At 35.0% G+C, this 27,276-nt stretch overlaps 1 protein-coding gene and 1 long non-coding RNA gene across 8 annotated transcripts in view; one reads left to right on the plus strand and one right to left on the minus strand.

The window, feature by feature from the left end:
• The window catches only part of LOC145279994 (uncharacterized), a 68,595-nt gene extending 64,170 nt beyond the window's left edge, over positions 1 to 4,425 (minus strand). Inside the window, exon 1 of the long non-coding RNA XR_013868516.1 lies at positions 3,764 to 4,425. This is a non-coding gene — a long non-coding RNA (uncharacterized LOC145279994). The remainder of the gene's footprint in view (positions 1 to 3,763) is intronic.
• LOC145279992 (neo-calmodulin-like) overlaps positions 1 to 27,276 on the plus strand; it is a 500,860-nt gene that overhangs the window by 350,470 nt on the left and 123,114 nt on the right. The window lies entirely within an intron of this gene.

Here is a 27,276-nt window from a genome sequence, read left to right on the forward strand (position 1 = left end):
TACAGAATCCTATCTTTAAAAAAATGTGGGGTTTGTATTACTATACACAGATTCGAAAACGTTGTCAAAAAACAAATAACGAATAAATGTTACCAAAGGCAAGATAAGTTATTTTTCTACATAACTGAATAACTTTTTAGCGTTTTATTTAATGTAACGTGTTTATTCGGCTCGAAAAACATGCAGTGTTTACCGATGTATTTGTAAAATAGCGAACGACTCTGTGTTGAATAAGTTTGGGAAAATGAGTTAAAACTAAAAAACCTATACAAAATACTGTTAGAAACCCACCGAATATCTATGTTACAGTAACATATATTGAGTGGATTTCTAACAGTATTTTGTATAGGTTTTTAGTTTTAACTCATTTTCCCAAACTTACGTATTCAACACAGTCCGTCGCCATTTGCATTTTACAAATACATCGGCAAACACTGTGCGTTTTTCGAGCCGAATAAACACGTTACATTAAATGAAAACACTAAAAAATATATCCAGTTAGGTAGAAAAGTAACTTATCTTGCTTTTGATAACATTTATTTATTTTATTTTATTATTTTTTTTTTACAACTTTTTCGAACCTGTGTTTTGTTCGATCCGTATTTTGCATAAGTATCCAAAGGAATTCGGGAGCATTTAAACTGTTTAATTGAAAGTAATTTCTGACTTTAACATTCTTAACTTCTCACAGATTAAGAAGCTATTTACGTCTAACCGTTTGGCGTTTCACAGATTACAGCATCCGCATCTTGAGACAATTGTATCTTTTGTTTATTAAATTATTCGGTGAAAGTGCCAAATCGTTAAAAGTCCCCCCCCACTTCCCATGATAAGAATGGCTTCCTAAATACCATTATTTCAGCATGGTCCATAAACTGCACAAGTACTTCAAATATTAAAACTGAAAAGACTCCGTTTCTGAATTTAAGATGAGGATTGGGTATTAGTATTATTTGGATTCATCGAACTACTGTTCTCATTTGAGTGTCATTTTCGCAACGTTTCGGTCGATATAATCTCCGGCCTTCTTCAGGTGTATATTGTCGAACTTTGGAATTTCGATCGGAACCCTTTATTTACTTTACGAGAGTAACATACTCTCGGGGTCCGCAAGGACTCGTGGAGCAATGGTTAGAGTACTTGGAAAAATCAATTGTAAAATTGATCTTCTCTTGAAGGTTCAATCCTCAGTGTGGGCGGCCGAAAAATACAATTTCCAATTACTTAGGACCTCTGTCCAGTCACGGCTGACAGAACGAGAGCATGCTACCCCTGCAAAGTAAATAAAGGGTTCCGTTCAAAATACCGTCCAAATTCTAGAGTTTGACAAGATACACCTGAAGAAGGTCGGAGGTTACATCGACCGAAACGTTGTGAAAATGACACACTGTGAGAACAGTAGCCTGTTGAATTCAAGTACAAAAATTTCTGGCGACGTCGGATAGGCAGAGTTGGTATTAAAGAAATCCGGTACTTGTGCAATTTACCTACTTTACTGAAATAACGTCATTTAGAAAGCCATTCTTAACATGGAAAAGGAATGGGCTTTGTTAACTATTTTTATTTTCGCCTTAATAAATTAAAATGCCGTAAAACTTTAACTTGAAAATAGTACGGTACCTTCTCTGCATACATACCAACTAGAAAATCCTATCTAAAAAGTTAACATAAATAACCATTGAAGTTACGTTGAGGCGAAACTTGTCGCAAAATGTTTGTAATGTATAAAAAAAATTATTTTAAATCTTCGCATTACAATCCAAGGGGCTTTTATCCTCTCCACCCCCACAAAAAAAATCAAGAGATTTAGACCGTTCTTGTAATTACCTGGTCCCTATTGATAACGGTGAATGCTGTTCTTGTGAAGTTCTAGGAGGTCCAACCTCCCAGGCTTTAACTTCTCTCTTTGAGAAGGGGGTTAATTTCAGGCTAATCGGGGAATGCCGACGGGGCTGCCCAGGTACTTTTTGCAGGTCAGAGTGCCCCTTATCGATCCCACTTTCTGAGACTGGTGTCACAGTTCTTGTCGTGGGAGAGAACTAAATACCGACGATCAATGATGATCAACTTTCCAATTATTTAAAGTTTTAGTCGGGGGTTCAGTTTATTCTGTAAGTTTAACCCAAACTGACTTTTGCCGAACTAAATGTTAGGTTAGAATAGGGTTAGAAAAAAAAAAAAAAAAAAAACGCATCGGTTCAAATTCTAAAGAAGTACAGTTATTTCTTTTATTTATTTTATCGATAAACGTACGCTTTTTTTTTTTTTTTTTTTTTTTTTTTTTTTTAAATAATATGGAATAAAAAAAAAAAACATTGGAGTCGGAAAGGGTGTGTCGTATTCGTCTACCAATATTCATATACAAGTTTTAGCAATTTTAACAAGCTCCTCAGACCCCTACCTATATAAATATATTATCTACCCACCCACCCACCCAGAAAAATTTGTACGTATTCAAGCGAATACCCAGAAATATCCATTCTCCCCTCCTCTTATTCATCGACTTGATGCGAGTTTGCGAACTAACGATTACAATTTTCCGACATTCTTCCATCGGGTCCGTTATCAAAAAAAAAAAAAATCATAAAAGATGGATTAATTATTGTAGGAAACTAATGATTCGACTACTTGCATTTCATTCTTTTTTTTTTTTTTCTTCTTTTATGAACCAAGAATTGGTGAATGATTTTACTTGTGAACGCGAAGATATGCTAGCCATTTTTTTTTTTTTAACTACTTTATTATTTCGACGAATCTTAGAATGTCTTGTATAAAACGTTGATGATCTAAGAATGTTTCGAAGCATATGTAAATGGACTAGTGCCTTCTGACGTAATAAATCTTCGATTCTAGATAAATTCTATCCCTCGTGTCTTTTAATAGTATTATTCAATATGTCGAAACTCTTGTACAGTTCGTTTAGTTTTTCGATTTGTAGAAATTTTTTTTTTTTTTTTTTTCAAAACGCGTTTGGATTCACGCGTTCTTTTCGAGAAAAAAAAACGTTTAAGAATTTTCGATACTTATGCAGAATACAGACCGTGTTTTTTTTTTTTTTTTTTTCAGGGTATCATTTGTAATATTTAATTGTTAGGTGAAAGTACTGAGCAGTTTTTTGTTGTTTTTTTTTTTTTTGTTTCTTTTTTTTTTGTAACCCTCTTTCCGTGACGGTTTTCTAAATAATATTGGCGTTTTGTAGCATAGACGACAAAAGGAGAAAAAAAAAAAAAAAATGGCAAATATAAATAAACTTGAAAAAAAAAAAAAAAAAAAACACATTTTCACTAATAAAACAACCCTAAAAAAAAAAAAAAAAAAAAAAAAAAACCTCTACCTGGTTAAGAGAAACAATATATAAAATGTCACCGTGACATTTATTGGGTGGGTTTCTACCAATATTGTTTAATTTTTGAGATCATCGAGACTTCCAGCATGGCAGTCTTGTGTCCGCCATTTTTCCTCGTTCTGACGTAACACTCAACACTACTTGTGTTTTTAAACTAAATAAACGCTTTAAAATAAGTTACATACCGAAAACTTATCCAGTTAAGTAAAGTAACTAGTGTTGTCTTTGGTAACATTTATTTATTTTTTTTTTAAACTTTCATTTTGTCTGCACTGTAAAATGCCTAATAACGTTATGAATGATTAGTACTTGATTTTCAAATAAAGATATATTTACAAATGTTAGTATAACGTACTCTCCGGCGGACAACTCCCTCATTTAATTCTTAATCATAAGTAAAAGTAAATTTTTACTTACTCGAAAACCGAAAGGTGAAAGCATGCTGAAAACGAATATCGTATTTAAATTTTCCGCAAAGTTTTCCGGATATTAAGCAGTGTAATTCCTTACGTTATAGGTGGTGGCCATTGTTGTCGACCGAACACCAATAAAAGTCGTTATTTTAAAGGTGAATAAGTTGGAAAGTAAGTAAAATTTTACTGAAGTAAAAAAAAAAAAAAAAAAAAAAAAAAACAGAACATAATAAATATACTGTGTGGAAATATAATAAACACAAAACGGATATACGCATATATATATGCGACACAATCACGTTGACACACCAGTTCTCGCCAGATCACCGAAGTTAAGCAACGTTGAGCTTGGCCACCAGTACCAGATGGGTAACCATTTGAGAAGGCTAGGCGTTATATGTAGCGCGCCGAGTCGCATTAAATCACTGGAAGAGATGCACCTCGTCTTCGTTAAGACATGCTTCTAAGAGAAGGTAACTCTGGTGTAAAACCCTGCAGTCTACTGTGTATTCTGTCCTGTGTTCTTTATCTGCACCGACAAAGGTTAGCAGTAATACCAAAAGTTGTGGTTGGTTCTACACAAAGCCTTCACCACTATAAAGCAAATCATCTGTGTGGATTTCCGAACAACTTGATTGTTGTGGCGGAAACTCATACGTCAAAATCGACGGAAGAGTCAATCATTATATATATATATATATATATATATATATATAATAGGCAAACGTATAGTTTGTTTGTTTTGTTTTTCGATGCGGCGAACTTTAAATTAAAATAAATCACAAAAATAGTTTATTATACAAATGTGTAGTTTATTCGCAAGATTAATTCCTGGCATTTATAATTAAACACAATTTCGGGTATGTTTCACGCTTATTTTGCATAATCTACAGATCCAATTTTCACAAACTCTGTACATTAGATTAAACTGCATTTCGTCAATAACAAGTCGAATATTGTCTTCAAGTAGTCTATTGTGTCTGGTTTATCAGCATAGGCGTGAGACTTTACATATCCGCAAAGAAAATAATCTAATCAGGTTAAATCGCACGAACTCGTGAAAACATTCGTTCATCGAATGTTTTCCTCAGTAAATTGATCGCTGTGTGGCATGTGCCTCCCCCTCCTCGTAATGCTGAAATAAGATGAATTGGCAGACCAAGTTAAACGCAAAATAACTCCTTTGGGTGGGAGATGATTCCAAAAGACCTTATCCGAAAATGTCAGTTTCACGTAACTTTTAGTTAAAAACAAAGCAAATGCACTAAATTAATGCAATAATACAAATGATAAAATATCATCTGAACATGTATTCAATTACGTTCAGATAATCTTCATTTTGTGTTATTGTACGACTTTATAGGTATGGATAAAAATGGCGGGGGGGGGGGAATGAAGTGAACAGAAAGCCGGGTTATCATTTTTTTTTTTTTTTTTTTTTTTGTAGGTTTCCGACTACGTTTTTGATTTGCATTTGAAAAGAGTAAAGCCCAAATAAATTTGAAAAGAGTAAAGCCCAAATAAATTTGAAAAGAGTAAAGCCCAAATAAATTTCCAAAAGGGGGGAAAAAATATTTGTACACGTGAATAACAAAAATTTTTTTTAAAAAAAGCAATAATCAAAAATATTTTCACGGCGACATTTGGAAGCTGACAAATTCAGCTAAATTTTGAGGTTAAATATAAATTCATTGTAAAAAAAAACCTTTGAAAGATAAATATTAGTTTTCTGGGTCTATTTCAAAGATAATTAGTAAAGTCCTAAGATGTTGAATTAAATAAATAAATAAAAACCTTGATTGTGCACAATAATAGTTTAATTAGCCCCAAAAAGCAAGTGATTCTGGCTTCGCGCAATCACAACAAACAAAAAATCGTCAAAGTGTGGATTCTACGAAAGCCCAGAAAGTCAAAAGGCTGTCTGAAAATGACGTTAGGTAGAGAGTGCTGTTTTTCCCCCAGCTGTGCTTCCGTACATTACTATCGTGAACGTTTGTGTAATTTTTACCATCTTTTAATTTAATTATTTTTCTATATTCCTGCTTTTAAATGAAAAAAAAAATTTTTTCAAGATTATATAAAAATTGTTACGCTGAAAGTTTCACATTCATTCAAACAAGGAAAATATTAGAATCTTACATATAAAAAATTATGCGAAACCTGTAATCTAAAAAAAAAAAAAAGTAGAAATATTTTTTGCGATTATAATGTTTTTGTGTGTGAAAATATTTAATAAACAATGCTTAATTCAATCATAATATCGGTAGTTCGAGAAATAATTTTTTTATTAGTTATATCCAATTCATTAATACGGACTTTAGGAGCTTTTTTCGTAATGTTTCTGTAAAATTTTTCTCTTTTTTTATTGTTGTATTTACGGACCTTTATTTTCATAAAAGAAGCAAAAATAGTCTTTTTTTTTTTATTTTATTTTATTTTTTTTTTTTAACAAAATACATTTCCACTAAGATTTAAATAAAAAAATTTATTATATTCCGTGATCATTAAATTTTGTTAATTATCTGATTTTTGGTGAATTTTTAAGGGGAGGGATCAAAATGTTTATATTTTGAGCATCGGCTATTCATTTTGCACGTACCTAGACTTTAGAGTATTTGTTTGTTTTTTTAATCATGTCCGTCAAATTTACACACAAAATGATTACGTCACCGATTATAGGCAAAGATTTGGGGGTGCTTATACTTTTACCGTTAAAAAAAAGTAATAAATCGTTTCCACTCGTTAAAAACAGACTGGTTTAATAGAGAATTTCATTTTAATGCATTTTATATAAATTATGTGTTTCCTTAATTTTATTCTTTTATTTCTTTGGAGGGGGGGGTTCTCAAGTGTTAACTATTCTGTACGTTAACCAAGATTAAATAACAAATGTTCGAGTTTGAAAGGAACATGTCGTAAATGTGCGTTGATACTTGTGTACAGATCATGCTGGAATGATATCGTTAATATTTAGAAACCCATTCTTAACATCGGGAGGGGGTGCGTTTTTTGTAACTATTCGGTACTCTCACCTAACAATTTAATAAACAAAAGATACTGTAAAAAAGAAAAAATGAATTTAACCTGAAATTCCTATCTAAAAAAAATATATAAATAAATAAATAGCATGGTCCGTATTTTGGCATAAGTACTCGTGCGCCGAATACTGTTGGTTCTAATGTTTGATGCTTGTTCCAAAGGTTCCACGTGCCAGAAGGCAGAAAGCGAGAATAAGTGCAGTTCAGTACTACTGCTAATACTGTTTCTAAAAAACAGCAGTCTCTCCCTCCCTCCCTCTCTCTCTCTCCCTCCCTCTCTCTCTCTCTCTCTCTCTCTCTCTCTCTCTTTCCTTCCTTCCTTCCTTCCTTGTCAAAGCTATAAATAGCTCGCCTCAATGTGAGACGATTCCGTTATCTGGAAGCAAGAAATGAGGATTCTCTTCTGAATGAACCTGTTTTCGCATTCCATTTATATCTCTTTTAACTTTCAATATGGTGATTCTTCCCACCCCACCCCACATTTTTAACCACGGTCAAATAATAGGGTAGACTAGAAAATCTAGTTTATGCGAAGGAAAAGGCCAAAATAACTGCAGTCGTCTTTGAGTTTTCTCTGCTACAGGACGTAACCAACGTCGAGCCAAGAAAAATGCGGTTACGTAACTCTTGCCGAATGAAGGATTGCGCAACTCCTCGATTCCTTATTATACGGGAGACGCCTTTTTTTAGACACGTTACTTTCGGTATTGGAATATGGAAACAGCACAAGCCCTATGCGGGTTTAACCGGCTTCCTCCAAAGGAGAAAGTTCTATGGGAGCATGAAATTCACAAGCCCCCAGTCGGATGTATATCCCCGTTAGGCGAGTTGACGACGTTAGGTTTTTGCAACTCTTGCGGGGAAATGTCGAAGTCTTCCTACATACAGTGTCTGGTATTCCCGAATTAATCACCCATCTGATACTTACCAAGCTCAACGTTGCTTAAATTCGGTGATTTAACGATAATCGGTGTGTCAACGTGATTATGGCGTATTATCTGGCACTTTTCACTTTTGATGGTCTTGTGTCTTCGATGTAAGGGTAGATGTGCGTGAGGCAAGGGTTGAGCAATCCCAACCACACATCTCCTGAATCGGTACTGCTTGGGTCCAGTGGCAAGGAGAGATCCAAGATTGACTAGAAACAATGCCGAGATAAGCGGAGAGCACATGCACCACCCGGAATTTTCAAATCGTCACCCATTTTAGTACTGACCGGGCTCAACGTCACTTAACTTTTGTGATGTGGCGGAAACTGGTGTGTCAACGTGATTTTGGCATTGTGCCTTAAAATAGTTATAAAAAAATATTTCTATTTGTGAATAAATAATTCAAAGGGTAGTTTTGTCCCATCCTTGGTCAAAAGAAGTCCTTCTTGACTGGGGCATTTTTTTTTTTTTTTTTTTTTTTTTTTTTTTACTAATTAGTCATTACTTGTTACGGTCACAAACCGCTTGAGGATAAAGATTAAAGCGATGAATAGATTGCCAGTTGAACGATGAAGAATATTATGGAAGGATTGAAAATGATGAATGAAATAGGCAAGAATTGATCACTTACGAAGACTGTTTATGACAAGTACTTGTTTACATTGGATATAAAGATGCGGATGTTGTAATCCGCATGGAAGTGGTCCCATGATAATGTCTTCCACAGATGGGAAGTTCTTTAGCTGCGACAGTATTAGGGAATGAATAACCACAATTAACGAATTAAAATTTATAAAGGCCATATTTACTCGAGCATAAGAATCAATGAGATGGATAGATTGTAAGTTGAACGATAAAGAATACTATGAAGAGATTGATAGTGCTTGAATGGGATGAATAAAGTTAATTATTATGGCAAATTCGGTTAGTTATAAAAATGAGAATCCCCCTATTTTTTTTTTTTTTTTTTTTTTTTTTCTCAAAAAAAAAAAATCTGGGAAAATATCTGCAGCAGTTATAAAAGCGTGGCTGATATTCAGGGTGCACCGTTTATGAAATGGGTGATCATTCTACAGTGAATTCATATAGGAGAAATGATCCCCCCCTCCACTTTTGCTACCTTTTTTTTGTCCCACGACAAAAGGGAGTGAACCTGTAAATTCATTCTCGCGTGTTCGTCTGTCCGCACTTTTCTCAATAGCTACGCCGTGGAATTTGTTGAAATTTTACACAAACATTAAACATGATATGAGTAAAAAAAAAAAAAAGTAACTGAACAGATTTCCCGAGAAAACTCCGGTTGTCCCCCCCACCCCCACCCCCAGGGTTGCCTTTCGGGTTAAAAATGGCTAAAATCGACACTTTTGTGCTTATAAAAAAAAAACTATGCCTTTGATTTTTATAAAACTTTCTGAAAAGTTGTAACTAATTTCTATATAATTTTGTTTGTCTATACTTCGCGATAACTCTAGGGAGTCTTTTAGGGCTAATAAAAAAACACTCGATTTCTGGGACTATTTTACCATATTTGTCTAAAATTTTCTGTGTATTTCTATTTAGCAGTTTTGCATGGTGCTGAATTCAAATTTAAATATGTTTGGGGACTTTTGGGGCTAAATGGGGGGGGAGCAAATGATGGACTTAGTCATTTCTTTTTTTTTTTTTCTTTTTTTTTTTTTTGCATGGTGCAGAACTCGAATTTATATATGTTAAGGCTTAAAACTGCGCCGTTTGTTCATTTACACCAGGATTTGACGTCAATTGGAGATTGGGGGAGGGATAAGTGGGGGGGTGCTGTACTTAGTCATTTTTTATGCCTCGTTCACTGTGAACTCACGGGGTATCATGCATGCTTCACTTGTTTATTTTGTTTGTATTTTTGTCGTTATGTTTGTTTTCTCTTTAGTTTTTTAGTTTTTGTTTTGTTTTTTTTTTGCCACCAAATAAAAAAGGTAGAATTTTATTTTTATCCTTAGATTAATGCGTCGGGATTAAAAACTGGAAATTTATTGAAGTATTTTATTAGAATTATTATTCATGAATTGAAAATGCGTCTGCAAATTAAACGATAACCTTCCGTAAGGATACATGGCTCAGTGGATAGATTATTTGGTAAAATTCAGTTGTAAAGTTCCATTTTTCTGAAGGTCCAAATCTCAGTGCAGGCAACACTCGAAAATACTAGTTATTTATTTGTTTCCCACGAAACAAAATGTGACACAAGGTCGGTTTAATGTGGGAGCTAACCAGCTCCCCTCAAAAGGGGATTCTACAAAAATAAAATTGCCTTAGTATAGAAGGGTTTCCCCCTCCATTGACTGAGGACAATTAATTTGAGTGCTGCATCTGTGAAGACACCACATTTTAGTGACCAGCCCAGTACGAATATCGGGTGTCGACTGACTATTGTGAATTATTTAGTCTACCACGTATTACTTCTACCAGGTCATGGTTGATGAAATGAGAACACGCTACCCCCGTAGATTAAATAAAGCGTTCCGTTCGAATTTCTTAAGTGCGACAAGATACACTTGAAGAGAGTCGGAGGTTACATCGACCGAAACATTGAGAATAATATAAATAATCTTGATTTAAAAAAAATTGAAATACGTAATAACATTTTTACCGAAATTTTAGAAAATCATTATAATATATTTTATTAAACGATTAAAGTCATTTTTTTTCCGGAGACCTTCGTTTTCCTTTGCATTTCGTTGATGGTATTAACTCCCGAAGGGTCAGCCCCTTATATAGAGAGAAAAGAATACATCCGGTGTTATTGACGCTTTTGTTTTCTTTAGTCTGTAATAGATGCGTGTTTACGCGGCGGCGCGAATTTTAAATAGGTCATATCGTTGAGAACATTATTTCATACGGTTTATTTGAAATTTTTAGAAAACCAAATGATGTAATAAAATATTTTAAATGATTTTCTTTTCTTTTTTTTTTTTTTTTTGGTTGACACTTCGGTGTAAAACACCTTTTTCAGAGAGAATGTTTTTAAAGATGTGACCTATTTAATGACTTTTTTCTACAGATGCGTTCGATTGCATTAGAAAACACAGCTGATTTATCAGTTGCTATAAAATATCGCATTTCTTTTACTTCTAAATATGAAACAAAGAGAATTTTATATATATATATATATATATATATATATATATATATATAAGGAAATTAGAAAAAACATTCTAAAAAGCGGAGTTTATTTTAATGTATTAGTAAATGCATTAATACAATAAAAAAAAACAGTACTCGTTGTAATATAGATATATAATAAGCTCGATAGGCATGGATATCCTAGAGCTATTTTATTATTGAGTAAAATTATTAATAATTTATAATTAAAAATAGGTTTCAAAAGGAAAAACAAATGATTGTGTTTGTTCTTTCTTTTGGAACCGATTTTTTATTATGAATCATTTTACTCGTATGTATAACTCTCCGCAATTGTCACGACTAATTAGAACACTTAAAATGCAAATGTGTTCAAACATAGCTCATTCCTAAAACTGAGGAATATTTTAGTATGTATTTCGTGTGATTAAATATACGGAAAGAAAGTCTTAGGGAATAAAGAACGCTGGTTAACTCTGCTTTGATATGACAGATTTCTATAAGTAAATGATCGTAAGGGATCAAGGAGATTGGAAAGACTGGGAAGGAATAGCACCATCCAGACCTCCACCATAACTGTGTATAGTACTGAAATCGGAGATAGGGGTAACACTCAAATTCCAACGAAAGCCAGCAGTCGTTATCGGTGATAAACCAATAGTAACTGGTTCTTGCGCTAATGCAAAGTGATTTGCCACGGTTATCGAAAGAGATGGAGAGTGCTGAAAATGTTAAACCTGCTGTCACTCAGATTATAAGGAACATCACTTGTTGTTGCCAGTGAACAATCACCAATAAGAAAATAATATAGATTAATCTGGAGTCCATGTTATTTTATGGCTAATGGATATCGATACTGACTATGGGAGTTTAAACAGATTTGTTGAGGTTATTTGTGTTTGGAAATGTATGAAACTGCGGTTTCCTTCAAGCGGTGGTTATAATAGCAAAACCTTCTTTTTAAGTTATTGTTTACAGTAGGTATTAAATGAGAGCATTAAAAATTTTTAATGGGTTAATTTGCCGTAAAACAATCATACCTTCACAATAACGGCATGTCCTTTATATTCGCATCTGTTTATTTACCGTTTATCAGTAATGTTAGATATAAGATCGGCTGTAGTTTTGGGAAAGCTTGCGAGCTAGTATAAGCACATTCTGGCTTACAAAAAAATTCCTGGATTGCCCGGTAGAGGTGATTACCAATAATTTAACCCCCCTCTCTTTCTCAAAGGGAGAAGGCAAAGCCTGGAAAGGTAAATCTCCTAGAAACAACAAAGCTACTATCGAACTTATATTTGGCGCGTTTGGTAGTTATTTGAATGCTGCATTACGTGACACAAGGTCAGGAAAGTGCGGATGTCAAACAAGCTTCCCTAAAGGAGGAGCACTCTTGCCTAGCAAAAATTGCCTGGGAACCTCCGTCGGCATACCCCGGTCGGAGCGCCTTAGGCAGTAAGCAACAAATTTACTCCCCCTCGAAAGCTGGGTGGCAAGGCCTGGGAAGGTGGACCTCCTGGGTGATACCCAGACATACCTCAGCTCGACAGATACGGGGCTAGTTCCTTATCCCGCACCTGCCGGGCTGTTTAAGAACGGGTTATTAACTGGTCGTTTTCTATCCAAGACTCCAAGCAACCGAAGCAGCAAAGAGACTCTTCCCTACCAAGCATGATTACGAAACTGCGGTTTCCTTCAAGCTATGGATATAATAAAAGCAATTTGTGTTTAAAGAATCGTTTATAATAGATTTTAATAAGAGCATTTAAAGAACTTGGCACTTGTGCAGTTTAGGTTTGGCTGATAATATTTTGAATACTAATGGGAGACAATTAAAGGAGTTCTTAAATATAACTTTTAATGATTATTTTGATTTATCACTAAACTTTAAAAAAAAAATTTTTTTTTTTTTTGCTTTTTGTTTTTTAAGTTATACATTTTAATAAAATGACCACTCTAATTTATTTCAGAATTTTTAATTCTTATAGAGACGATTCATTAAAAAGGTTCGTTTTAAAAAAAATCATCCATTTTCAAGTCTTTTTTTATTATTTTAAATCGTACAATTTCATAAAAATGCTTGTAATTTATTTCGAAATATTTCTTTTATAAAACCTAAAAACAATATTTTAATTTAATATCTGTTCAGATAATGTTTTATTTTGTCATTCGTTTTGCATTTATCAGTAAGTTTACCCGAAACATTTTGAATTGTCTCTCCTAGGAATTATTCCGAAAAAAAAAAAAAAAAAAAAAAGCCCTCCAAACCTAAAATGCATTACAACTAAAAACTTAAATGTCGGCCTTGTATTTGGTGCGTAGGGATGAATGTTTATGGAGACTACTTGCGATTCACAAAATAAAGTTCCTATTCTGCGACTTAGGCAGGCGTACGTGGGTCAGCTCCTGGTATCAGATATATATATATATATATATATATATATATATATATATATATATATATATATATATATATATATATATATGAGGATTAGCGACGGGGCGGCCTTGCTGGCTCGTATAATAAACTTAAATATATTTTAATTTATGCCGATTTTATATTGAATATTATATTGTACCTAATATATAGTAGTGATTTCAAAAGTTTTTAAAAATGACTTGTGTGCCATCAGCTAGAGTCGAAACCGAAATATTTAGCGTTTCAGACGCGTTCCGTACCGTTTGAGCTATTGACAGATAGACAAGATTTAAAATTAAATGTCTTCTAGCTATGATTGAATTTACGCATGCGCGAAAGTAACAGAAATTTGTCGGCTAGCTGCAATGAACATTTTTTTTTTTTTTTGCACTTCAACCTGCCAATATATTTCTGTACATGTTAATTCATCCATCCAAAGATTTTTTACTCGTTATGAACCATCTTTGGTTTATTATTACTGTTTCCTGTTAATTTCGGTATTATGTGACCAGTAGTTTAAGAGTTTATCGGTTAAATAGTTTCACTCACACAGGCGCGCACACACACACACATGCATACATCTCATCATGAGTCGCGTCTTCCGCTTGGTGCGGATTGCGAATCCAAGTGACCTATTTTTCGCCATTCCTTCCGATCCAAGGCAAGTTGGTTGATGGACGCCCAACTGTTGAGAGATGTCCAATCAAAAACATTTTCTCTCCGCCTTCTCCTTGGCTTTCTTCTGCCTCTTTTTCCTTCTAACATACTTTCTACTGTTTGATTTATATAGATATTCTAAGACAAACAATAACCGACGGTTAAGAAAACGAAAGACTAACAAATGTCTGTGTTGTTTCGCGTGGTTTACTGGTAGTCTATGTTAACGAACGAAGTGTTCGCGGGATGGGGAACCCATGGCTAATGGCATTTATTCGTCAGAGGTTAGTAAGGTGTTTTGATATCGGTGTTATGCGCGCGCACTCATAATCGACGCTGTCTACCTGGGATTGAAGCCGAATGGGGGCGGTTCAGAGACCGCGGAAGTGCTTTTGGCAGCCTCCTTAGTTTTATGTGTTTTATAACTTGAAGTGTTACCGGAAAATATAATATTAGTCGTTTTTTTTTTATATTTGTATAATATAGACGCAATTGAAATATGTATGCATATATGTAGCCAATAAAGTTTGTATAAATAAGAACTCGCTATGACTTTAAATTTAAAGTCTTATTCTTTATAAAATATATTTCTTTAATTGCGCTATTTTCAACATCCCCTGTCCCCACTCTTGTTTCCTAATTCTCATGGACCCCCCCTTGGGTTTGCCCTTGACAGGTAATCTCTGAGGGGAAAAAAATTATATATATATCTATATGATTATAAAACTCAAATGACCTTGTAACGATGTATGTAACCCACTTTCCGGTTTACGACATCCGGTTGCGCATGCCTGCACACTGAAATATTAACGTTATTTCGAAATTATTATTTAACATGAGAAGAGTGGGGTTTAAAATAACTTAAACGTAATACAGAAATGAACTATGTAAAAAAAAAAAAAAAGCAGATATATCAAAATTTGAATTCAACTATGATAAGTATTATAGTATTTGTTCAGTGCACATTTACCTATAAGTATGGCCAACCACTTATAATTCAGTTACTGTAAATTTTTTTTTCAAAAATAATCAATTATAATAAACCGAATAGAAATCTATCTATATTCTTTTTTCATTTTAATATACTTTCATAGAAATGTTTCTGTTATGTCAAAAAAAACTTTTCTTTACGTCACAAGTGTCACGCTCATCCATGAATTCAATAGCTAATATAACATACTGACCCAACGGGTCACGGGTAGTCTAGTAATATATATATATATATATATATATATATATATATATATATATATATATTAGCCCCTTTACGGGTAAAACTTGCTGAGAATGCTCTGTTTTACGATTGTTGTAAAAATGGAATGGAAATTTAAATTCCGTTCCATTTTAAATTCGGTACATTTTTACATTACTAAGCGTTCACATGCAACATGTCAACTTTTATAGGTTTTCTGGTATGTTGACAAGGTTGAGGGTGTCTATTCTGAAAGCCGTTCTTAATATGGAAAGGCTGAGGTGTTTATTTGTTGTAAGCATGCCCGAAAACCTACAAAAGTCGACATTTTCAATGTGATTGGTGAGTTGGGTTCATGTAAAAACATGCCAAAAAGGTATGTCAAATTGACTTTTTTCGGTTAAAAAATTATTTCATTTTTGTAAATAAAATTTTATTTTTATAAAAAAAAAAGTTTTTTCATACATAAAAAGTACACCTGTTGAATGTTATTCTTTCCATTACTTTCGTTTGGGGGGGCACAATAAAAATAAAGATTAAACAACCGTAAAACAGCATTCTCCACAAGTTTTACCCTTTAAGAAGTCTTAAAACTTTAGTACTGCCTAAGAAATTAAAAGAAAAAAGATTGTTGGCTGGCCTTGTGCTATGTTCATGATTTCCGGTCGTTTGAACACTATTGATTGTACTAGCGCTGTGCCCGTATTTGGCATTTATAGTTGTTAAATTTCACTTAATTCTCCTGGCGACTGATAGTAGCTTGGAACACTAGCCTACAAAGCCAAGGTTGAATTTGTTGATTGGGTCCAAGTCTTGTTACAAGAGGCAATTATCATTTTCTGCGGTGATGATTGTCTAAGCATGAGGGGCTAAGTGTCTGAAGGTTTTAAAAATTAATATTAATTGAAAAAAAATTATATTCTCTTTGTCGTTTTAAGATGTTTTGAACATCTAAAAGGACAATTTTTATTTTATTTTATACTTATGTGTTTATAGCCTCCAGAGAATAAAGATTCAGATGAGATACGAATGTTAAAAGAATATAAGCTAAAATTTTATGGAATATAAGCTAAAATTTTATGGAATATAAGCTAAAATTTTATGGAATATTTACTGCTACTATTTTGTTAAAGTGTAATATACGCACACTGACACGATATACGTATGTATATAGTATGTGCACGTGTATTAAAGTTTAAACATTTAAAGAAATCTATGCTTCAACACATTGTCGGATCTTGCATCCGTTTCTTAAAAACAGAATTAATGATTATATATATATATATATATATATATATATATATATATATATATATATATATATATACTAGCAAAAGTACCCGTCGTTGACTGGGTTCAAAAACATCCTACAGAAAATGGACTCTGATTTATGAAAGTATGATAGGTTATGAAAAGGAAGGGTTGTAAAGAGATAGCTTCGAATTCGGGGGTATCAAAACCAAAGCAAAATATGATGAAAGTAAACATAAAATACATCCCATAATTTTATTATACCATATTTCTTCAAACTGAAACATAATTATCAAAGTATACTTATGCAGATAGATATGAAAAGTCCTTATTAAAGTTTGTGCCTATTTCCATTCTATGGAGGCCAGCCGCGAACGCAGACCTTACAATTTTATTATACTATTCCTATTTAAGTTAAAACATACTTATCAAAGTATTCTTATGTACATGTATATCAAAAACACTTGGAAAGGTTTTTGGTTTTAATTTTTAATTTTTTTTATTTCCATACTTTATGGACCAGGCGCGAACGCAGACCCCACAATTTTAATGAACCAATGTTCTGCCAGATCAAACATACCCATTCCTGTGTCTCGATACATCTATCATTATATGTAATCAGTTTTTAAAATAGTCAACCATATAGGAGCCTATTCGTGACCAGGCACACACACACACACACACACACATACATTCAGCTTTGTATATATATATATATATATATAGGGCGTACCCGGATCTAAGGTAGAAATCGCATCATAGAAGAGATCTACTTTTTAAAACTGCTCAGTAGGCGAATACTCGGTAGTGGCAAGCACAAATTACTGATTCAACTCAAGCGGTGCTCACATACATCACGTTCTTCCATAGCCGGTATATTCGTAAAAACCTCTTAAAAAACGTTTATATTAGCTCTTTTAGAACCTACAATCGAGTACTTTATTGACTTTATATATATATATAATGTTGCGAATAACTTCTGACACATGCTCTCTCTCTCTCTCTCTCTCTCTCTCTCTCTCTCTCTCTCTCTCTTCTGTCTCTCATGTGTGTATATATATGAGAGAGAGAGAGAGAGCACGTGTCACAAGTTAGTCGCAATATAAAAAATATATACACAGTATAATCATGTTGATTCACCAGTTTTCGTCGCATCACCGAAGTTAAGCAACGTTAAGCTCGTTCAGCACTAAAATGGGTGACCATTTGGGAATTCCAGGTGCTATATTTGCTCTCTGCTTATCTCGGCATTGTTTCCAGTCACTCCTAGGCCTCTCATTACCACTGGACCCAAGTTGTGCCGATTCAGGAGAGGTGTGGTGCATATTGCGCAACCCTTACCTCACAATTACATACGCAGCTACCCATGCAGGGGTGTCCATTGTCTTTTGAACGGAGGCATCACGCACACACACACACAGACATATATATAGTGAGTGTAAGAAAACGAATTTTATTTTCGGACAATGTAACTCAGACCTCCAGGCAAAAACAATTGTTTATCTATTTGCTACCTAACACTTGACCCTTATCCTTTAGTGGCCTCCGGGCCTTGATAAGTGATCATCATCAATCATCCAAGTAAAATAGAATTTAGCATATTATTTATTTCGTTGACAGGAGGTTAGAAGCAAGGTCATGTGTGATTTTAGAAGTCAGTGCACTCTAGGCTCAAAAAATGCGTAAGCAGCCCTATCAGCGTTCTCCAGAAGAAAGTCCAGCCTCTAGTGAAAAAACTAGTTTTGCAAAAGCAAAAAATAATCAATTGCCAGTAAGGAGCAATATGCGCGCATGCAATTGATCTACTTTTTATTATTATAAACCCTGTTTATATTTGCGCCGGGTTAGTGTTGGAATTGATCAGAGAAAAATTCAGTATCAACGCCACTGTGGAACGCACCGTGGAATATTGGATAGTATGAGTGTTTATGTGGATGTAGAAATAGGAGAGAAACGATGTTAAGCAAATGTTGAATGCGGTGAATGAGATCCGCCCGCTTGAGTACGTAATAAATCGTTTTTACTACACTCCGCATGTTGCCCTTTCCCCCACGCCCAGGGATAACGAGGGTATTGGGGGGCCGCGTCCTCAAGTGTCTAAAGACCTTGAATATTTATTGGTGTAATGCATTAAAAAGCAGCTCCCCTTAAACTTCCTAGATGAGAAAAAAAAAACCGACAAAATGTTAAAACTACTTAGCCGAATACCATCTGGCTTTTCCTCTATTGATCAAATTGTTAATGATGTAATTGAATGCAGATATGGACACGAAGCGTAACTTTGAACGATGCCGTCTTTTGAAGAGATAGACAATGATGCTGTAAGATATGAATCATACACTTTTCAGCATCCGCTACGTTTTGAAGTCTTGAAAAATAAATAAAACAAGTTCCTGCCGTCTCTACCAGCAATGATTTATGAGGGTCAAATGTTTATAGTTACGATGGTAAACTTGTAATCAGCATCTATCTAAGATCATTTGTACTCTTAACTGAGCCCCACCAAAAAATAGGGTGGAACGATAAAATGGTCGCCCTAGAAGAAACATTATTTAATTGGAATTCATTATTGAGATGAGTATTATTTATTAATTTTTTTTATTGCGGACTATCATCCTAATCTTTCTTAGTTGTTGTTTCACGACGTTTCGGCCAACTATTACTCTGGCCTTCGTCAGGTGGTAACCACGACAGGATAGGAACTACGAATCTTCCAACTGCATTCTCAGCAATTACTGCCTTCCATAGTTGTTGTCGTCTCACCACGGTTCCAGGTGAGAATTGTCTGAAGATAGCGGTTTCAATCCTACCCAAAGCCGGCCAGAGGCTTACTTGACCAAAACGTGGTGAGACGACAGCTATGGATGGCAGTAATTGCTGAGAATGCAGTTGGAAGATTCGTAGTTCCTATCCCGTCGCGGTTACCACCTGACGAAGGCCAGAGTAATAGTTGGCCGAAACGTCGTGAAACAACAACTAAGAAAGATGAGAATAATAGTCCGCAATAAATAAATTAACAGAAGAAACATGATTTCATTTTCGTTCGATGAAAACCGGTTTTCTTTTTTTTTTTTTTTTTTGCAAACCATCTACTAGTTGGACAGTTGTGTACATAATCCCAAGAGCGATAGGAGACTTGTATCACGTCTGAAAGGTACACCATATTCAACGAGCTAGATCGGACATGCACCGTTGTACAATTCCTGCTTTCTACCAATCCAATTTATGACAATAGGGCCATTGCCAGCACCCTTAAAATGCATCGCTGGACTGCTACGAGTAACAGGGACGTGATCAGAGTGATGAAAACAAAGTTTCTGGTCACGGTTATGGTCTTTGGTGTGCTTTCAAGTGAGAGCCACATCATGCCACCTCACATCTTTGAAGTCGGCTTGAAAGTCAACACCAAAGTGTACCTGGATATGCTGAAGACTGGTGATTCTGTGATGCAATCAGGTGGTCTGAGTGTGGCAGCAGGACTCGGCGCCGGCCCACAAGCCCAAAGAAACCCAGGCTTGGCTTCAGAAGGAGTGCTACGACTTTGTACCCTTCTCCCACTGTCTCGCCCTTCTCCTCCAACCTGAACCCGCTGGACTACTTCGTTTTATCATACGATGAGAACATCACCAACAAGACCTCCTACAACACCAAAGCTGGCCTGATCATTTTGCCGAATGCCAATAAACTAATCTCTTCTAAAATGAAGAATGTAAGGCCTGTGAGGGTGGATCTCCTAGAACTGCACATGGCCAGAGACATACTTTAGTCAACAGGGAACAAATCATAACATTAACGGCTTAAATTCGGTATAATCACGTTGATACACTAGTTCTCGTTAGATCACCGAAGTTAAGCAACGTTGAGCCTTGCCAGTGCCAGATGGATGGCTATTTGGGAATACCAGGCGCTGTATGTAGGACGTCATACTTCTCTGCAAGAACTAAAAAAAAAAAAAAAAAAAAAAAAAACAACTTCGTCATCTCCGGTAACCGTGTTATTTTATTATAGAAATCGCTCCAGACAAGACAGGAGCTAAAAGAAATGCTAATTCAAGGTCCCAAAACTTGTCAACGATGTGTTAGACAGAATATATTCTGACATAGAAAACAGCAGTTTTCCCTTCTTTGTCAGAAACATCGCTCCTGAAATATAAGGTCTAAAGGACAAAATAAGGGAAGCGAGATATACATACGACTGGGGATCGCTTGTGAATTTAATATTCCCTTGATGCTTCCTCCTACGGAGGAAACCGGTTCAACCCGCCTAGTGTGGATACTAGTAGCACAGATAATCTATTCGGCTCATTAATTTACATAAGCTATCGTTTTTTTCTGCCTACATAAGCTTTTATATGTAGCTTGCCACTATTCTACGATGCGTTCCACAATGGCATTTATTCGGCATTATGTACTAGACTGCATAAACGCCGCTGTAGGACGCATCGCGGAATAGTGAACAGCTGTTTGAAATATTGTAGACATGGATGAAAGAATCGCATCGATTTTGTATACGCACTGTATATGACTGGTGTATATATATATATATATATATATATATATATATATATATATATATTAGGCATAAGCCTGACGAATTCTAACGAGAATGAAACGCGGGGAATATTCTGTGTAGCTTAATGGCCACATATATTTTCATAACGTATATAAGTAAGGTGCTTTGTTTTTCTTTTTTGCAAGACTAATTTTTCATGTAATGAAAAGGTTTCTTACGTAATTAAATTGTGTTCAATCCCTTACAGAACTTCTACGTACTTGATCTAATCTGTTTTTTTAACTGGGGAACTCGTAGCACTTGTGCGCCCTCGACGTAAATGCCCACCGACTCACCCAACAACCAACAAAATCCCACCTCTTTACTGTAGCGATCCCTAGATGCCGGAAACCCCTCTACTCTAACCGTTAGACTTTGGAGTTACCACCCGGTCTTCTGCTTCCCTGACTGCATTGACATGCAAAAGTTTAAATGTAACGCGAACCAACATTATACTGTTTAATCTAGCGTAGACCTGGTCCGAAATAGTAGCCTCCTTGCGTCAAAGTGTTTGTTTTGCCTTGTTTGTGATGAACGAGAGTATAAGAAAACAAAATGCCTTAAAGTTAAACTGACTTTCGAAATTAAAATTGACGCCAACTTTTTCTGTTTTGTTATTGCGAAGCAATAGTTTGCATGAAAGGATTAAGGCGTCTTAAGAATGAAATGGAAATTCAGGGAATCTTGATTAATCGATATAATCATAAAACTCTGGATAGTGCGGGCGTCCTTACTTGCTTGAATCTTGTCTTCAACGATCGGGCGATTCTATCTTAAAAAAAAAAAAAAAAAAAAAAGGGATATGTGAATTATATATTACGCGTATGGGCGTGGCTCAGAGGCTAAGAAAGGAGGGTAGAGAGGTGTACGTTTTGGTTTCGATTCTAGCTGATCACACACACACACACACACATATATACAGGGTGCCCACAAAGTCTGGCTGCATAATCTACACAGTGCCCACAAAGTCTGGCTGCATAGTGTAGCCAGACTTTGTGGACACCCTGTGTGTGTGTACATATATATATATATATATATATATATATATATATATACACACTAGTTTTTCATCCTTTCGGGAATCATCAGTGCAGGGTGTCACGATTAATACCGGTCGACCGATTCGAACCCGACAACGAAGCCATTTCAGATTTCGTTAGCAAGAACCAAATCTATTCGGCCACCATTAACCGCGAGATATACTGTTGAAATTTAAACCTTTATTTTTAAATATTTTTTTAACGTCTATCAGAGCGATCTAATTATATGATTGGTTGTTTTTGTTTTACGGCCTATCAACCCTTTCCGGGTTATTTAATGCCAAATCCAAAGATTTTGAAGAAAAATTTTTCTAATAGAATATATTTGTTGTTTTCACGTTGGTTTCTATTTAACCCATAGTTGGAACCCTAACAGGTACTACCACTCCGGGTCAGAGTGGACCTGGGAGCAATGGTAATTAAAGGGTGGCTCCACACTCCCCAAAGCCCACAAGCTGGGGCCTCACCACTGGATATAGTTTAAGGTCATATCCAGGACCTCTAATTATATGATGATCTGTGCATATATATATATATATATATATATATATATATATATATATATATATATATATATATATACCGTATATTTCGGCGTATAAGACGACCCTTTAAGTTTTTTAAAAATCATCTTTAAACCCCAATATTTTATAAGATACCGCGTGTTGCAATCTCTAGCCTAGGTTAAACAAACATAGTTTCGTGATGTAGCCGTCGTCTTATACAACCGATATGAAAATTTTCTCCAATTTTGTATCTCGTCTTATCTGACGGTCGCCTTATACGCCGAAATATACGGTATATATATATATATATATATACTTAGTTTTCATCTCAGTACTATGTATTAGGTTCGATATGATAATCGTAACTTGCATGAATAAAGTATCTTACAAATGGGCAACGCCGGATAGCCTGCTAGTAGGTGCCCAAAACATCTAAAATTGGAAACTTAAGCTTAATCTTTTCGTGCATATTTTTACAGTAACTTGTTTTTGAACTATGTGCCTTCAAATCGAACCGCCTATTAACCCTAACGCTGCGCGATCGATATACCGGCTCCAGCAACATAATTTAAAAGACGACACGACCGATACTCCGGCCTTCTAATAATACGTTATCAAATAATATTGCAAATTGCCTGCTGTCGTTTTTTGGCTAATTATTGCTTAATTGGGTTAGGATAGAAAGGGTTAATGAGTGCAGACTCATTCGTCGATGTCACCGACTCTCACAAAAACAAAACAATTTGTCATATCAAAATTTATGACACCTTTTTCTGTGTGTGGAACAACGGAATACATAGAAAGGTTAAACATCTTTCTTTTTACTAAAAATATAGATATACTTGCAGATGTACCCGGCGTAGCCCGGCATTAAACGTAACGTTAAATTCCTTTTTTTTTAAATTAAAAAAAGAAAACTGAAAGAAACAGACATGTGCATGCAAGTATATTTTTTCTACACAATTCACTGTTTGAAGGTAAAAATAAAAAAATAAAAAATACTCAAGCTCAGATCGAAACCAAAACCTAAAGACAGTGAGTCAAGTACCATAGCCATTAGGCCAGCTTGCCAGAATCTTCAACCCTACATATTTTTAACATAAGGAAGCTGTGATGTGAACGATTCGCGCATGCGAAGTCGTGAAACAGTTGCCAAAAAATTCGATGTCCCCACAAGTACCAGTTTTTTTTTTTTTCAATTTTGACTCCTTATCAGCCCTTTTTTCTGGATTAAAACCGATTAAAAAGTTTTCCACGTGTCTGAATACCCTATATACTAAATTTCAAGTCTGTAGAGCAAAAACTCATTGAGTATATAGATTGAGTTGTCCTCACACACACGCACACACATCCGCATATGTATAATTTATTTATTGCATTTTCACCCCCCCCAAACAAGGCACAATGCCACTTTGATGTAGAGGGCTACTATCCGAGACATACATTGCAGAGATACTATGTAGGGAGCTGAGCAGCAAAATGTCTGTTTACATTACACTTGAACTTCTGCATGTCGGTACAGTCGAGGAAACAAAAATGCTCTATGAAAATTTCCATATGATCCAATATTAATGTAATCTTGAATAACGTGGTAAGCACATTGTATATTGATTGACCTAAAAAAAAATTAAAAAAAACGAATAAGACGTAGTTGACACGAATAACAAAATGGTTCGCTGTGTTGGATTTCATTGTACGGTTCTGATTGCTAGCTTATGAGTTAATTTATATAGTCTTTTGGTCAATTGCATAATGGAAGCTTTTGTTTTATAGTACTTTTAGAACCAATTTTCTCTTTTGTCTTATGGTCCTTTTTATTATTATTATCATCAGCAGCAGCAGCAGATTGAGTTGTGCAATTACATGCCATTGAAAAGCGAGTATGAAGTCCCCCGCCAAGAAATAAAATGGTCGGACATTAGTCAATAAATCTCTTGTGCGCAATCTCTCATATGCCACCCAACCCCGTTTCACAAGGGTCTCATTTTATGTTTCCAAATTTTTTTTTTTTTTTTTTTTTTAGATGGCGATTAATAATTCGTATTATTTTGATTATTTGAGCTGTTGTTCTCCTCTTCAGTGTTATTTTCACAAGGTTTTTGCTTAAGCATAATTCACGTTGACACACCGGTTCTCGTTAGATCACCGAAGTTAAGCAACGTTGAGCCTGGTCAGCATTAAATGGGTGACCATTTTCGAAATTCTGGGTGTTTTATGTGCTCTCCGCTAATCTTTGTTTCCCGCTGTTCTCGCACTTCTTGTCACTGAATTCAAGTAGTGCCGATTCAGGAGAGGTGTGGTTGGAGATTGCGCAACCTTTGCCTCAGTTACACGCGCAGCTACCTTTACAGGGGCATACATTATCTTTTGAGACTGGACGGAGGCATCGCAATTCGGCTGATTCAACTTCCGATCTTCTTCAGACATATCTTGTGAGACTCTTGAATCTTTCTCCATAACGGATAATGGTAAAACTCAATTCTAAGTAAGCTTATTCCGGTGGTTGAATGTTCAATCTTCAGTGTGAAAGACGTGAAGAATACAATTGCGAATTAAAACTTCTCACTAATCCTGGCTGAAAAGACGATAGCATGCTAACTTTGTGGATTAAATAAAGGGTTCTGTTTCAAATTCGATGCAGATTCCAGAATTCGTCAAGAAATACCTGAAGCAGCTTGGCGATCCAAATAAATCTGAATAGCCCAAAACAAATCTGAATAGCCCAAAACAATCCGAATAGCCCAAATAAATCCGAATAGCCCAAATACATCGTCATCTTAAAAATTCCGGAACTTTATGCATATGCTTATATATTTTTTTTTTTCACACCATAATTAAACATAATGGAAAGATTAAAAAAAAAAAAACTTAATTCCAGGTTACTGCTTCCTTACTAACTAAGACCTGTCGTTTTAAAAAGCAAATTCTACCAATTTTGTCTATTGTCTGCAACCCTCTTTACGGAGGCAGTTGTTCGAACTGGTCGCGCGTACGTCATCTGTCGCTGTCGAGCTGGAGTGTGGTTCTCTTAAGTCCTAAAAGGTCCACCCTCCTAGGCTTTACCTTTTCTCTGAGAGTGGGGTCAGTTTGTTGCTAATGGTCTGGGGCGCTCCTATCGGGGAATGTTGACGGGTTGCTCGAATTTATCTTTAGTGCGCTGGGAGGCAAATGTCTACAGTTTTTTCACAATAAAATTCAAATTAGTATAAAGATGAAGAAATGTACGCAACACAATTCTACGGTGCTGCTTCAAACTAAAATGATAAAAAGAATTGTTTCTAGCATCGCAAAAAGAAAGGCACAAGTTTGTCTTATATCGATCCCGATACCTCAGAAGGTTCCATTTTTTTTTTTTTTTTTTTTTTCCTGATTCCAATTTTTATCAATCATCTCAATACTAATGTATATGAGGTTGAGATGCGCTCATTAAACCGACATGGATTTTTACTAGTGTTGGAACTATTAATCGGAATCGGGAATAAAAAAAAAATCGAAACTTTTGGAGGTATCGGAATCAGAAAATGTTTGTGTATTTTCCGATGCCAAAAACGATTATTTTGTCTTTTTTTTATTTGATTTTGTTTAAAGCAAAATCTTTCATTGCTGATAATGATGATAAAATAATAAATATTTATTGATTTTAAATTACCAGTAAAGCTAAAACCTATAGATCACCACAACCAACACAGGTATGTTTTATGAGAAATTATCTGAACATTCAACATCATTTTTTTTTTTTTTACGGCAAATGGGAAGAAAAATAATTTTATCTATAAAAGTGAAAGTGTCTGTCTCTGTGTGTGTGTGTACATTTCCCTACGCAATAACTCTGTCAATTTTTAGTCTACAAACTCGAAATTTGATATACAGGGTACTGAGATTTGGGAAAATCCATGTAATCGCTTTTCGGCCAGAAATTTGGCGATTAAGGGGGTCAAAGTTCAACGATTTGACCTTTGAGAACTATACCAAACTCCTCCGACAATTTTGGGTCTAAACACTTGAAATTTTAGATATAGGTTCATTGGACATGGATCTAACTTAATAACTTAAGTTTAGCCCAAAACAATAAATTTTAATAGGGGTCAGTTAAAAAAAAAATTGATCACTTTTTTTTTTTTTTTTTTTTTTTTTGCTCAACATACATCTCCAAATACCCGGGCAACGCCGGACACCCATGCTAGTAGTTAAATATTTAGAAATTTATAAAGAGTAGGAATCGGTAATTGTATCGGAGTCGAGAAAAATATTGGAATCGTCCCATCATAACCTTTTACCAATGCTTTTTAATGTCTGAAAATGTTGCAATAAGTTTTTGCTGTGACCAGACACGTTTCTTTTACCGTCCGAGCAATTATATGCATGTTCATAAACCAGTACCCTAATTTTTGCTGAATAAACATGAAAAAAAAATACGAATGAACTTCGTCTTTCAGTCATTTATAAAGCAATGCTTAGTGAAAAAAGTAAAGCATAGAGGAAGGAGGGGAGTGAAAAGTGGAAAAAAAAAAATGTACAATTTGTCTGCATTTTTTATGGGTGCGCGAGCGTGCGTAAATAGGCTGCCTTTTCGAGCGCTGAGTACTAACAATATATTTCTTGTCTACCCTCGGCTTCGCACGTCCTGTTGGACCGCTTATCAGTTAGAATTTAAAACCGTTTTTTTTGTTTTTCACTACGTCATATTGAGGGCTATTTCAATCCTTTCTAATTATCATTACTAGTGGTATTATATTTAATGACAGTATTAGTAGTTACGAGCAAGATCCGTGCTTCGGTGTTGCCCGAGAAAATCGACGAAACCAACATTTGTAAAC

This window comes from Euprymna scolopes, chromosome 7 (assembly GCF_053919585.1).
Source record: "Euprymna scolopes isolate OS-2025 chromosome 7, ASM5391958v1, whole genome shotgun sequence".
NCBI classification, from domain to species: domain Eukaryota; kingdom Metazoa; phylum Mollusca; class Cephalopoda; order Sepiida; family Sepiolidae; genus Euprymna; species Euprymna scolopes.